The 14,852-nt window shown below is 35.5% G+C and overlaps 1 pseudogene; it reads left to right on the top strand.

The window, feature by feature from the left end:
* The first annotated feature begins 5,085 nt into the window (after window positions 1-5,085).
* On the top strand, window positions 5,086-14,391 carry LOC112086035 (annotated as a pseudogene).
* The last annotated feature ends 461 nt before the right edge of the window (window positions 14,392-14,852 follow it).

Below are 14,852 nucleotides of genomic sequence, written 5' to 3'. Positions count from 1 at the left end.
TGTATCCTAAAATATAACAAAAGGTTTACAACTTTGCATGTATGATGGATTTATGACATGAGATAGTAAAAATTGAAATTCCGTAATCTAATATATATATAACCTTTCACTTAACATTTACGAAAACATGCATGAACTTGTAAATATGTATGTTTTTTTCAAATTTTTGATTTTGATCAGATTGATAGCATTTCATATAAAATAAGATAACCAATCAAAAACATTTGTGAAATACCTTACAACCAACAATATATAAAAGATTCAAATTCTTCGATTTCAACATTACGACGATTTTACGACGAAACAGTGTACTCGTCGTAAAACCATCGTAACTTTACGACGATATTACGATGGTTCGTCGTAAAGACGTCGTAATGTTGAAACCCTATTCATTCAGGGCTTAAAACCTAGAATTAGGGTTTAGGGTTTAGAAAAACCGTCGTAAAACCGTCGTAAAATTGAATTTTAGGGTTTTTAAAAAATTCAAACAAACAAGGTTACAAATTACATAATAACAAACATTAACTGAATACAATGCATGAAACTCAATCAGATTCATCTTCCTCTATTACTTCATCACCATCACCGTCTTCTTCCGCCAAATCGTCATCATCGGTTTCAGCAAACTCATCATCACCTTCTTCTTCTGTATAATCGGGAAGATCTTCAACTTGCCTGTTCCGAGGGTCTATTAAGAAAATCTCCTCATCAACATCTGGTTCAGACAGATCTACGCAAGTGTGCTGTTGAAGTGGAACATCCTCAACCCCTACAATCTTGCCCCTCGGAGCCACTTTAACTACAGCTAACCATGAAATTCCTGTTGATCGAACTCGAGGGTATGGCAGAAACGTTACCTGTTCTGCTTGAGAAGCTAATATAAATGGCTCAACCTGTTGTACCGTCGTGATTTGTTCACGTCAACAACTCTAAACTTGTTTAGACGTACCCCTCGTCCAACAGTTGGATCAAACCAATCACATTTGAAGAGAACAGTTTTCAGCCTTAACAATCCAAGATACTCTACTTCAATTATTTCTTGCACAACTCCATATAAATCGATTTCACCCCTCACACAAACTCCATAGTTAGTTGTCGCCCGCTTTGCACCGTGACGGTATGTGAGAAAAACATAGCCCCGAGTGAAATACATTGAGGCTGTAGTTATTTTTGCCATCAGACCTAGTAGTAACTCATGGAACCATATTGGAAATTCATCCGGATCATTCGGGTCTACCTAATAAGAAAAAAATTCCGCTTTTATTTCTTGATTTCGATATATAGCAAATTAAAGTAGTCTTTTAATTAAAATTTTATACGTACTTGCCCTTTTAACCACTGGGCATAGTGTTGATCTTTACGATCATTGATTTCAGTTTCAGAAATCCCAGATATGCATTCTTTAACCTCATCAACAAATGTGCTGAGAAAAACAACAAATAGTTATTAATACTGACAACTCATATAAAGATATTATTAATAATTAAAAAGGTACCTTTCATACGATGACAACTCTTCACAATTTAACAAGATATACATATTTGCACTGTGATAATATTTTTCATTGGACCACCAAACATCTTTTAGTTTTCCACTAAGACGTCCGATCGGCGAGAATATGTCAGGTACACCTTCAACGGCATATGTATGGCCAACTCCTCCATCATCATATCGACGAGTAGCTCTTTTGCGTGTTCGTACTTTCGGTGCAAAATAGTATGAAGTAAAGTGTGAAGTCTCTTGCGTCAAGCTTCCCGCCACAATTGAGCCTTCCACTTTAACTAGGTTTTTGGCTTTACCTTTAAGATGCTTCATGAAACGCTCAAACGGATACATCCACCTGTACTGAACGGGTCCACCGAGCTCTGCTTCATGTGGGAGATGAACAGGAAGATGTTCCATAACATCAAAAATGATAGTGGGAAGATATTTTCCAAATTGCACAACAAGATTGGAATATTCAATGCCAGTTGTGATATTACATCAACTGATAATGTTCGTGTACTAAGATTCCGAAAAAAGCACCAATGCCTCCAATAGCTTCATGGACGTTTTTGGGCAAGAGTTCAGCAAATGCAAATAGAAATAATCGTTGCATAAACACATGGCAGTCATGGCTTTTCATCCCAGCAAACTTTACCCCCTTCTCAACAGATTTGGAAAGATTAGAGACATACCCATCAGGAAATTTAACGTCAGAAGAAACCCATCTGAACAATGCTGACTTTTGATCTGCACTCAACCGAAATACAGGAACTGGTGCTTTCCCGTTTCTCAGTAGATGCAACTCACTTCTGTTTCATAAATCAGGCAAGTCCAATCTTGACTTACCATTGTCTTTTGTTCTTCCCGCTACGTTCATAACTGTATGCATGATGTTATCAAAAAAGTTTTTTTCAATGTGCATGACATCAAGATTGTGTCTGAGCAGATGATCTTTCCAATAAGGTAGTTGCCAAAAGATACTTTTCTTGTGCCAATTATGATGAACTCCATAACCTTCAGGCATATTTGCAGGAGTGTGCCAGTTTCCCCCACGCGTTACTGTTTTCTCTGCCCTCCAATGATCGATTTGTGCTTGTATATCAGCTCCTGTTAAATTAACGGGTGGAGGGACATGTACACTTTTGTTCTTCATAAATAACCTCTTGTTCCTCCGATATGGATGGTTATCCGGTAAAAACCTCCGGTGACAATCAAACCAACAAGTTTTTCTACCATGTTTTAGCTGAAACGCATCAGTTCGATGAAGACAATAAGGACAACATAGCCTCCCATGTGTAGTCCATCCTGATAGCAAACCATAAGCGGGGAAATCGCTTATTGTCCACATAAGCACAGCCCGCATAGTAAAATTTTTCCTCGTAGAACAGTCATATGTACGAACGCCAGTATACCATAACTGATTCAACTCATGTATGAGTGGCTGAAGAAATACATCGAGAGCTCGCTTCGGATTATTTGGACCTGGAACCAAAATACTTAGGAAAAGAAATTCCCTTTGCATGCACAAATCTGGAGGAAGGTTATAAGGAGTTAGGATTACTGGCTATAATGAATATTGTCTACCAGACATACCAAATGGACTAAAACCATCAGTGCACAGACCAAGATAGACATTCCGTTTGAACTTAGCAAAATCTGGGTATACCATATTGAAGTGTTTCCATGCCTTTGCATCTGATGGATGAACAACTTCTCCATCTACTTGTGTATGTTCTGCATGCCATCTCATTGATGCAGCTGTCCTTTCAGATTGATAAAGCCGTTTTAACCTATCAGTTATAGGGAGATACCACATACGTTGGTACGGTATCCTTTTACGCCCACTACCAGTTTGCGGCCTGTATCTTGGTTTTTGGCAAAATCGACATTCCTCCAACTGATTATCATCTTTCCAAAAAATCATACAGTTGTCAACACATACATCTATCATCTCAGAAGGTAGACCAAGACTAAAAATCAACTTCTGAATTTCATAGTATGTTCCCGCTGCCAATTTATCCTCTGGTAGTTACTCCTTCAGAAGATGAGCCCAATTATCCATGCAAACCTCAGCCAGGTTATGATCTGTTTTAATTGACATCATCCTAGCTGCCAACGATAATTTAGACAAGCCTTCTCTACATCCTTCGTAGATTGGCTGATTAGCATTGTCTAACAAATCATAAAATCGTTTGGCATCTACATTAGGTTCCTCAACAGCATTACCAGTATGCGTTTCATGAAATGCATCAGTCACCATTTCGTGCATCCTATCATGATCTACACTTTGATCATATTAATACTGATTAGGCTGATGACCATAATTCGATTCATCAATATCAACATGACTTTGATAATTACTACTACTACCAGCATTCCCATGAGTATTACTGCCATATCCTTCTCCATGTAGATACCAAACAAAATATTGCGGCATAAACCCTCTATTTAATAAATGCGTCCACACGGTTTTGGTTAGTGTATACCTCGTATTCTTGCATTTCAAACAAGGACAAAACATCTTCCCACTATCTTTCGTTCTCTCCATATTTGTAGCCTGAAACATAAATATTTCTAACCCGTTCTTGAACTCTTCTGTTAACGCCCCATCTGAATCTTTACGCATATACATCCAACTTCTTAGCTCGTATATAGACATCTTGAAAATAAACTCAAAATACTATCTCTTTTTATTGATTAGACAATTGTGTCACGATCTAGCCACGTGAATGGAGTAAATTAACCTTATAATATTATTACTTCTTCCTTTCAAAGTAATATAACTCTTAATTCAGGTTTCCAGCAATGGACAACCCAATATATAAGGATTTACAACACTATACTAAAATTTAAGAGACCTACAATGGGTCTCAAAGATGAAGATGCTCTTATGTTTGAATGATATTGTCTTGTGATTGTAAGAAGGAATGAAGATCTATTTATAGGAAAATTTCGGGCTTTACAACGCTTTTACGACGAAATTTTATGACGAATTTACATTCAAAAATATTATTACGACGAGTTTACGACGATTATGTGATAAAATCTATCCCCTGCAATTGTTAGGTAAACATGTTTTAAATATTTTCCACCTAACTTCTTTTCGACGTAAAATCGTCGTAATATGTACATCGAAATGCAGTCGTCGTATATTCGTCGTAATGTTACATCGAATTTACGACGATTTTACAAATCTCTCGTTTTCGATGTATAATCGTCGTAATTCGTCGTAAATATTACGTCGAGTTTACGACGATTTTTTATACGACGGTGTTACGACGGTTTTAAAATTAGACATTAGATCGTCATCAAATCGTTGTAAACTTGCGACGATTTAAAAACCGTCGTAATGGACCGTTGGAAAACGATTGTTTTCTTGTAGTTTCATTAGAAAAAAACAGCCTCAATCCCAAATGAATCATTTTGGGAGTTAAAAAGAACCATATCGGGGGAAATAAGAAAATAAAGACTCAAAAACTACATGCTAACACAATTAAGAAAAACTTCCAAACACAAAATTCTGAAAAATGCTAAAGGGCATCTTTATCTTCCACTATAATTATCAAACTAAATCAGTTTTATAAGCAGATCCGTAATGAGATGGGAAAGGGACTCCAATTAACCAGAAAAGTAAGCAAATCTGTTTAGGCTGCAAGAACTTGGAAAGCTAAGAACTCATGGCAAATTCAGCAGCAAGTAGGAGAGAATAATGACCAAAGATGGAGGGAGAGAGACAAAACTTCTTTGGAGAGATACAAGTTGGAGAAAAATACAAAGAAAGACAGTAACAGGCGTTGAGGAAACAGAAACTGAAGATTGCATGGTTTTGTGTCGCAACGTGGCTCTTTCCTTCTCTATCCACTTGTTCTCAATCCTCTGTCTAATGCAGAGTGAAAAAGATATGGGTTGTGTACTGTGTAGTGTTCGAACTGTGATTACTCATAAATCAACTGTCCTCGTTACACAATATTAAAGTTACGAGAGAACAACACATTGTTAAATTTTCAATTCAATTATCATTTTTTAATAAAAATTATATATAAATATATATTTAAACCTGAGAAATCTCTCGACTTTGAATATTTATTTGTTTTCTATATTATTGAACTTTCACAATTAGAGTTTTCTATTTTTCATATATCTTTCATTAATTTTAACAAAAAAAATTATATATATATATATATCTTTCATTATTTCATTTTTTCACATTTTTAAGTTGTTATATTTATCTTTTTTTTTTTTTGGTAATTCTCAAAAACAGTCCTTAAAAACCTAAATTTTCTGTAAAACAAAAAAGCTCTCAATTATCATGCTGACAAATCTAGCATTCATTAAACAAAAAAAAAAAATGTGATACTTCCGATACTTCACACTCGACTCACCTAGCCTATTATCAAATCCGTGATTCTCTTCCCCAATTCTGTCTTTTTTCGATCAAATCTCGTGGTTCAGATTTGAAATTGAAGATCGCTGGTTACAGATTCATGCTAGAATCGAAGTTTGTGTTCTCAATCTACTCAGAATTTTGAATTCTCCAGATCCAGCCATCTTTGATCTCTTTCTGGAACTTTAAATTTTCGGAAACTAATCTTCTGATTTCGTTTCCTAAATATCATTCTGAGATCTTCCCGATTCCAAAAATACTAGAAGAAAAATCATTGTTACTCTTGTCCTCGATTTTCTGGGTTATGAAATATGGGGGAAAACAATTGAAATTCTCATTTGACAGATCAATAGGAAGATAAGCAATCGCTGTATAAACCCAGGGATACTCGCAGATGTTTCATTTATATTCTTCTCCACTTCATTTACTAAGAGTGTTGGGAATGTCCTAAAATCATCCGTACTTTTTTAGTTGAAGTGGTAATGTCAAAGTTTGACAATCTCTTATAATGTTTTGCTAGAAACCGCTTATAATCTACGGATTATGAATCTGTTGCTAATATTATACGATCTTACAGGGTCACACACTTAAACAAACTAGATCAATAGTAGTTTGGGTTCAAATAAAATATGCTATATATTTTGTTATATAAGATGTAACTGATTATTCATATTAATATAATGTTAATAGAATAATATAATATATATACGTAAGTGTTATACATGATAACACTAATACACGTGAGAAGAAGAAGTTTCTTCTTAATTGGGCTTGGCGTGGTTTCTTCTTTAATTGGCCCATTACGTGCATTAGGTTACGTATGTCATTAATATATAAAGGTGTAGTTATGTGATTAAGATATATATCTCTCTTTTAGCGACAAAACCCTAAACATAATTAAGAGGCAAAACTGTTTGTCAAGTTTTAAGATTTGATCTCGTCTTGATCTAATTTGTGTGCGTGTGGATACCGGTAGAGGCACGACGTTTGGAGTGCTATACAATCTTATTTTCTGTTCATCTTTCCGCTGCAGGTATATTCTAAATCTGATGACCTAGATTCAATTTAGTATTTGCTTGGGATCTTGGAAATTGAATTCATAATTAGTTTTATAAATCGTTATAAACCGGTATGAATTCCAACAGTGGTATCAGAGCGAACTTGCTTAATACTGATTTTGAATCTGGCATATATATGAGATATACATGTTAATTTGATTGGTTTAAACATGTTTGAATTTATGAAATTTAATGAAACATGTTTGTGTGAATATTGATTAAACCATGAGTTTTATGATTTTAATTAAATCAGTACGTTCGTCGAATTTCTGACATATAATAATTCTGATAGTTATAATTTGATTAGTAATTCACAGAATTTATATGTTCGCGTGATAGTGCTTGTCATAATCGATATATGTACAAAATCGTTACTATAGTAATCGGAGACATACGTATTTGTCATTTAGTAACATGTGAATGCCATAGATATAAAGTTTGTGCATATATTGGATTTGAACGTAGCACTTATTATGGTAATACACGACTGCTTGATTTTTAAATAAATAATATATATGCATCTTGTATCTTGTGAGTGAATTAGTATGGGTGCTGTTCCTCGTGCGTTCAACCCAGTATAAGAATTCTTACTTTGATACGAGTTCTAATTTTAAATCTTTTAGTTCAAGCTCTAATACGATTAGGGTTTTGGAATCTATTAAGATTATTAATATAATAATTTATAGTTTTAATTAGATTAAAATTAATTTAAATTATTTACAATTCAATAGAAATACATATATGATATGTATAGATATTTTATATTAGATAAAATTTAAATATAACTACTAAATTGGATTATAATTAATTCCTCAATAATCTCAAGTATTTTTTATGTCTATCCAATCTTTCAACTATCAAGGCTTGTTTCGTTGCTTGATGGGCTTGCCAAGCAAGGCATCTACAACTACATAAGTGAGATAGATGGTAATGGTTACCATATGAAATAAGATTGGTTTCCTTGACTAAGTTATCAAAACGGTTTTGGACTTAGAGGCATAGGTTGGATAAGACATAAGATGTCGTCTAACAACCAAGAGTTATATAGGATATAATTAGCAAAGGTGTTGCTTACCTAAATAACCAGACATTCGGGCGATGAGCCAAAGCTCACTTGAATTCTAGTGATATTCGGATCTTGGATCATTATATTCATCTTGAGGAAAATTTTTTTTTGAATATAATGTGAGTTTTCTTAATTGTTGAGATTTCTCAAATACCTGAGCATCATATTAACATTTCCTATTATTTTGATCCAGCTATGTCGAACCCTCACAGCTCATTTTCGCTGCGATCTGTCCTTGAGAAAGACAAGCTGAATGGATCGAACTTCCTCGAATGGTATCGAAATCTGAGAATTGTTCTCAAACAGGAGAAAAAGGAATACGTCTTGGAGAAGAGTCTTCCTCCTGAAAAACCTAAGTCCAATGCTCCACATGCAGAGAGGAATACATATGAGAAGCATGCCAGTGATATGGTCGATGTATGTTGTCTCATGTTGGCTACCATGAACTCAGATTTGCAGAAGCAATATGAGAACGTGGAATCGCCAATTGACATGATCACCAGCTTGAAAGGAATGTTTCAGGAGCAAGCACGAACTGAGAGATACCAGACGGTTAAAGCTCTCATTGACTGCAAGCTGCCTAAAGACAGTCCAGTTAGCCCACATGTCATTAAGATGATAGGTTATATTGATAACTTGGCAAAATTGGACTGTCCTATCAGCCAAGAGTTGGCCACTGACCTCATTCTTCATTCACTGCCATCAAGTTATGATCAGTTTGTTATGAACTACAACATGCATAATTTGACAAAGACTTTGACTGAGCTGCATGGAATGCTCAGATCTGCTGAACCAAACATCAAGAAGGGCACCCCTAACGTCCTTATGGTACAAGGGGGTAAAAAGTTTAAGAAACTTGGTAAGAACAAAGGAAATGGTAAGACAAGCCGGATTGAGAATCCAAGCAAGTCAGACCCTGCTCCTAAGATCAAGCCTGGTCCTTCTGGTGAAGATAAGTGCAATTACTGTAATGGTTCTGGACATTGGAAGAGAAACTGCAAGAAATACTTGGAAGATCTGAAAAAGAAGAAGAAGACTTTTGAGACTTGTTCTCCAGGTATTTATGTTATAGAAGTAAATGTTGCTACTTCTAGTTCTACATCTTGGGTATTGGATACCGGTTGTGGTGCTCATATTTGTGTTAATATGCAGGGCCTAAGCAACAGTAGAACTTTGGAGAAAGGACAAGTGGACCTGTGGAAATGGAGCAAGAGTTGCTGCATTAGCTGTAGGAACATTTAATTTGTCTCTGCCTTCAGGCATGGTTTTAGAACTTAAAAATTGCTACTATGTACCTGCTATAAGCAGGAATATTATTTCTATTTCTTGTTTGGATTTGGAAGGATTTCATTTTTCGATTAAAGACAAGTGTTGCTCATTTGATCGTGGTGATATTTTTTATGGTAGCGGTCCATTAGAGAATGGTCTTTATGTTTTGAACCAAAGTATGCCTGTCTATAACATTAGTCCCAAGAGATTTAAGTCAAATGACTCAAATCCAACTTTCCTTTGGCATTGTCGCTTGGGCCACATAAATGAGAAACGCATTCAAAAGCTTCATAGTGATGGACTATTGAAATCATTTGATTTTGAATCTTATGAAAAATGTGAATCTTGTTTGTTGGGAAAAATGACTAAAGCTCCTTTTACTGGACACAGCGAAAGGGCTAACGATTTGTTGGGCCTAATACATACCGATGTATGTGGACCAATGAGTATAAATGCCAGAGGAAACTATCAGTACTTCATTACATTTACTGATGATTTCAGTAGATATGGTTATGTTTATCTAATGAAGCATAAGTCTGAATCTTTTGAAAAGTTCAAAGAATTTCATAATGAAGTACAAAACCAACTTGGCAAAAGAATCAAAGCCCTTCGATCAGATCGAGGAGGTGAATACTTAAGCCAAAGTTTTATTGATCATCTGAGAGAATGTGGAATTGTTTCACAACTCACTCCTCCAGGAACGCCACAATGGAATGGTGTGTCTGAGAGAAGCAATCGAACTTTATTGGATATGGTTCGATCAATGATGAGTCATACAGATCTTCCATTATCCTTTTGGGGATATGCTCTTGAAACGTCTGTGTTTACGCTAAACAGATGTCCATCAAAATCAGTAGAGAAGACACCATATGAGATATGGACTGGAAAGGTTCCTAATCTGTCTTTTCTGAAAATTTGGGGTTGTGAAGCTTATGTCAAACGTTTGATTACCGATAAGCTTGGACCCAAATCTGATAAATGCTACTTCATTGGTTATCCCAAGGAAACCAAAGGTTATTACTTTTACAACCCTGCTGAGAACAAAGTGTTTGTTGCTCGAAACTGTGTCTTTTTGGAGAGAGAATTCCTTTCTAAGAGAAATAGTGGGAGTAAAGTACAACTCGAAGAAGTTCGAGTAACACAGGAAGTTGATGCAAATTATGAGGAAGAACATCAATTAGATTGACGAAGAGTCGTAGAATCTACACCTGTGGAACCTGAGGTACGTAGGTCCGAGAGGATTCGTCACGAACCTAATAGATATGGGGTTTGGGTGACAGATGATCATGATCTATTGATTATAGAGGGTGATGAACCTACGTCTTTCGAAGAAGCAATGATGGGCCCTGATTCTGAAAAATGGCTACAAGCCGCAAGATCCGAAATGGGATCCATGTCAGAAAACAAAGTATGGACTTTGGTGGATTTACCTGATGGTGTTAAAGCCATTGAGTGTAAATGGGTTTTCAAGAAGAAAACAGACATGGATGGTAATATATTGATATACAAAGCTAGATTGGTGGCTAAAGGTTACAAACAAATTCATGGTATAGACTATGATGAAACCTATTCTCCAGTCGCAATGCTTAAATCCATTCGGATTCTCCTAGCAACTGCCGCTTATTATGATTATGAGATATGGCAAATGGATGTGAAAACAGCTTTCCTTAATGGAAATCTCGAAGAGGATGTGTACATGACACAACCTGAAGGCTTCACAGTTCCTGAGACTGCTAGGAAGGTATGCAAGCTTCAACGTTCTATTTATGGATTGCAGCAAGCATCTCGGAGTTGGAATCTTCGTTTTAATGAGGCAATCAAAGAGTTTGATTTTGTTAGAAACGAAGAAGAACCGTGCGTTTACAAGAAGACTAGTGGGAGCGCAGCTGCATTTCTAGTTTTGTATGTAGATGACATACTTCTCATTGGAAATGACATTCCTTTGCTTCAGTCTGTCAAGACTTGGCTAAGTAGTTGTTTCTCAATGAAAGACATGGGAGAAGCTGCTTATATTCTTGGAATACGAATCTATAGAGATAGATTAAACAAGCTTATTGGACTATGTCAAGATACTTATATTGATAAGATTTTGCATAGGTTCAGTATGCATGATTCCAAGAAAGGTTTTCTACCAATGTCTCATGGCATTACTCTCAGCAAGACGCAGTGTCCTTCGACGCATGATGAGCGAGAGCGCATGAGTAGAATCCCTTATGCTTCTGCTATAGGATCTATCATGTATGCCATGCTCTGTACTCGTCCAGGTGTTGCATGTGCTTTAAGCATGACGAGTAGATACCAATCCGATCCCGGTGAAAGTCACTGGACAGTAGTCAAGAACATTCTTAAGTATTTAAGAAATACTAAAGATAAATTCTTGATTTATGGAGGTAGTAATGAGCTTTTTGTGAGTGGTTATACTGATGCTAGCTTCCAGACAGATAAAGATGATTTTCGATCGCAGTCTGGATTCATCTTTTGTCTTAATGGAGGAGCGGTGAGTTGGAAAAGCTCCAAGCAAAGCACCGTAGCAGACTCTATAACCGAAGCTGAATACATCGCTGCTTCTGAAGCAGCAAAGGAGGCTGTTTGGATTAGGAAGTTCATTACTGAACTAGGTGTGGTTCCTAGCATATCTGGTCCAGTGGATCTCTATTGTGATAATAATGGAGCCATCGCACAGGCGAAAGAACCTAGATCACACCAGAAATCCAAACACATAGAAAGACGATATCATCTCATTTGTGATATTGTTGATAGAGGAGATGTTAAGATTAGCAGAGTCTCAACGGATGCAAATATTGCTGATCCTTTGACGAAGCCTCTTCCCCGTCCTAAGCATGAGAGCCATACAGCTGCTATAGGCATTAGATTCATAAAGATGTAATCTTATTTTTAATGGAAGATTTTCTTTTTATGATATGATGTTCATGTTTACATACATTTGATTTTATTTTCAAATTAATGAAATTAGTTTCAGTATTATTTTATTATTGGATAATTGAATAATAGTCCCAAAATAATTTATTGTCATTCTTATAGATCATCAAGTACGTGACTTGATCATGAAACTCTATGAGTGTAAAATGACTTAAATTATTAATGTCCCTAGTCAAGGTTATTAAAATGGGACTTTAATAACTGAGGATGACTAGTATGTGAGGTGACTGATGACTAAGTTTCGTGAAGTCATTAATATGTTGTATTAAAGTCAATCACATAGATATGTGTTAGAGAACACAGTATTGGACTGACCCGCTATGAGAAATCTACAAGATTGTTATATGAGTGTCATAAGAGTTTCTCATCACGACTATAGAGTGTAGTCCTTTGACCTGAGTTCGTCGTGATTTCTTATACATGGACTGGTTTGCTTTGACTCTGTCAAACGTCAGCCGTAAAAGGTGATTATAAAGACAGTGATTGGGCGCATTATGAATTGTGTAAGGAACAGGGATGGAACAAGATGGAATTTGTCCCTCCCATATAACGGGAGAATAATATCTCTGGGCCTATCGAAGATTTGATACTGAGAAATGCATGGCCGTGCTCAAACGAGGTGAATGTCAGTCGTTTGTTTGATCAGTATAAATCAGAGTTCGATAAATATGATCTAGCTTAATAAGGATGACACAGTTTTTTGCCTTATGATTAGATCGAGATATAGAGACAAAGAGATTATAGGAATAGATGATTCCAGTACAAGTGGAAGATTGTTGGGAATGTCTTACAATCATCCATACTTCTCTAGTTGAAGTCGTAACGTCAAGGTTTGACAATTGTATAATATTAGGTGGTTATAATATTTTGCTAGAAGCCGCTTATAATTTACGGATTATGAATTTGTTGCTAATATTATACGATCCTACCGGGTCACACACCTAAGCAAACTAGATCAATAATAGTTTGGGTTCAAATAAAATATGCTATATATTTTGTTATATAAGATGTAACTGATTATTCATATTAATATAATGTTAATAGAATAATATAATATACGTAAGTGTTATACATGATAACACTAATACACGTGAGAAGAAGAAGTTTCTTCTTAATTGGGCTTGGCGTGGTTTCTTCTTTAATTGGACTTGGCCCATTACGTGCATTAGGTTACGTATGTCATTAATATATAAAGGTGTAGTTATGTGATTAAGATATATATCTCTTTTTTAGCGACAAAACCCTAAACATAATTAAGAGGCAAAACTGTTTGTCAAGTTTTGAGATTTGATCTCTACGGCACTAGCATCCCGTCTTGATCTAATTTGTGTGCGTGTGAATACCGGTAGAGGCACGACGTTTGGAGTGCTATATAACCTTATTTTCTGTTCATCTTTCCGCTGCAGGTATATTCTAAATCTGATGACCTATATTCAATTTAGTATTTGCTTGAGATCTTGGAAATTGAATTCATAATTAGTTTTATAAATCGTTATAAACCGGTATGAATTCCAACAAAGAGATCATTGACAAATGCAAAAAATGGCAAAGCTTTTGTGTGTGGTGACTCTCAATATCTTTCTATTATTCATCCGAATCCTTTGATTGAGATCATATCAGTCACAATTATGGTTCTTTTGGTTTGCGTTGTATTCAAATTCTAGTGTGGCAAGTTATGGAAATTTGCTTTCAGATTCTGCTTCAAGAAAAATGAGTGACACAAAGAGAACGCTTCTAAACAGCTTTTTGCTACACCAGGATACTTTTCGTCTTAGATTGAAGTCAACAGAAGCGTCCAAGCGTCCAAGGTCAATCCAACGTCACAAAATCATGCTTAATTCAAAGAATTTTGATCTGAACATGATGCTTATAATTATGTTTCCTGACTGTGTTTATTCAGATGGGGTATCACTATTACGTTGCAGTAGATACAGTCTTGGGATTATGGCTTCTAGCTGAGGCCTTGTTGCTGGAAGGTTATTTCTATAGTGAGTAATTAAGCAATCTTTTTTCTCTATGGCGGTTTTTTCTTATGAACCCCTATGTTTTAGCTGACATTGTGATCTCTGACCTTTTATTTTGTTCACACACAGGAGCCAGATAAGGAAGCTGTAGATTGTTCAGCCTGTGGTTCTTCAGCTTATGCGATATCAGGAGACTTAGTGTGTATTATTACAAAAATTTCATGAATGATTCATAATATACAATCAACACATACAAAACCAACATGTATGATATCAAGAGAATTTATATATGTAGGAAGTGCTTCCTAAATACTTAGGAAAGCCTCCTAAAAATCTTTATAGTTTAATGTTCAGATGGATATAGGCAATTTTAGAGATATATCATCCTGTTCAGAAATATTTAGAAAATCTATCATAAACTGTTTTGAAATAAGAAAGGTGCACCATGAATCAAGAGTCAATCACGAGTTATACGTAAATAATTATATCTTATCAAGAGTTGCAAATAAAGATGGATCATGTGATTAAAAAAACTCAGTTTCATAAAAAAAAACAAGAGTTTCCTAAGAGTTTAGAAAGACTTAAAAAAAATTATTTGATCTACTAGTAATTAGCATATGATTTAGGAATACCTTCCTAAATTTTAAAGAATCCTACCTAAAAAAATCAAAAAGATTTTCTAAAAT

This window comes from Eutrema salsugineum, unplaced genomic scaffold, assembly GCF_000478725.1.
Source record: "Eutrema salsugineum unplaced genomic scaffold, Eutsalg1_0 scaffold_24, whole genome shotgun sequence".
Taxonomy (NCBI): Eukaryota; Viridiplantae; Streptophyta; class Magnoliopsida; order Brassicales; family Brassicaceae; genus Eutrema; species Eutrema salsugineum.
Note: the sequence above shows the minus strand (reverse complement) of the source record. Positions and strands in the feature narration are given on the sequence as shown.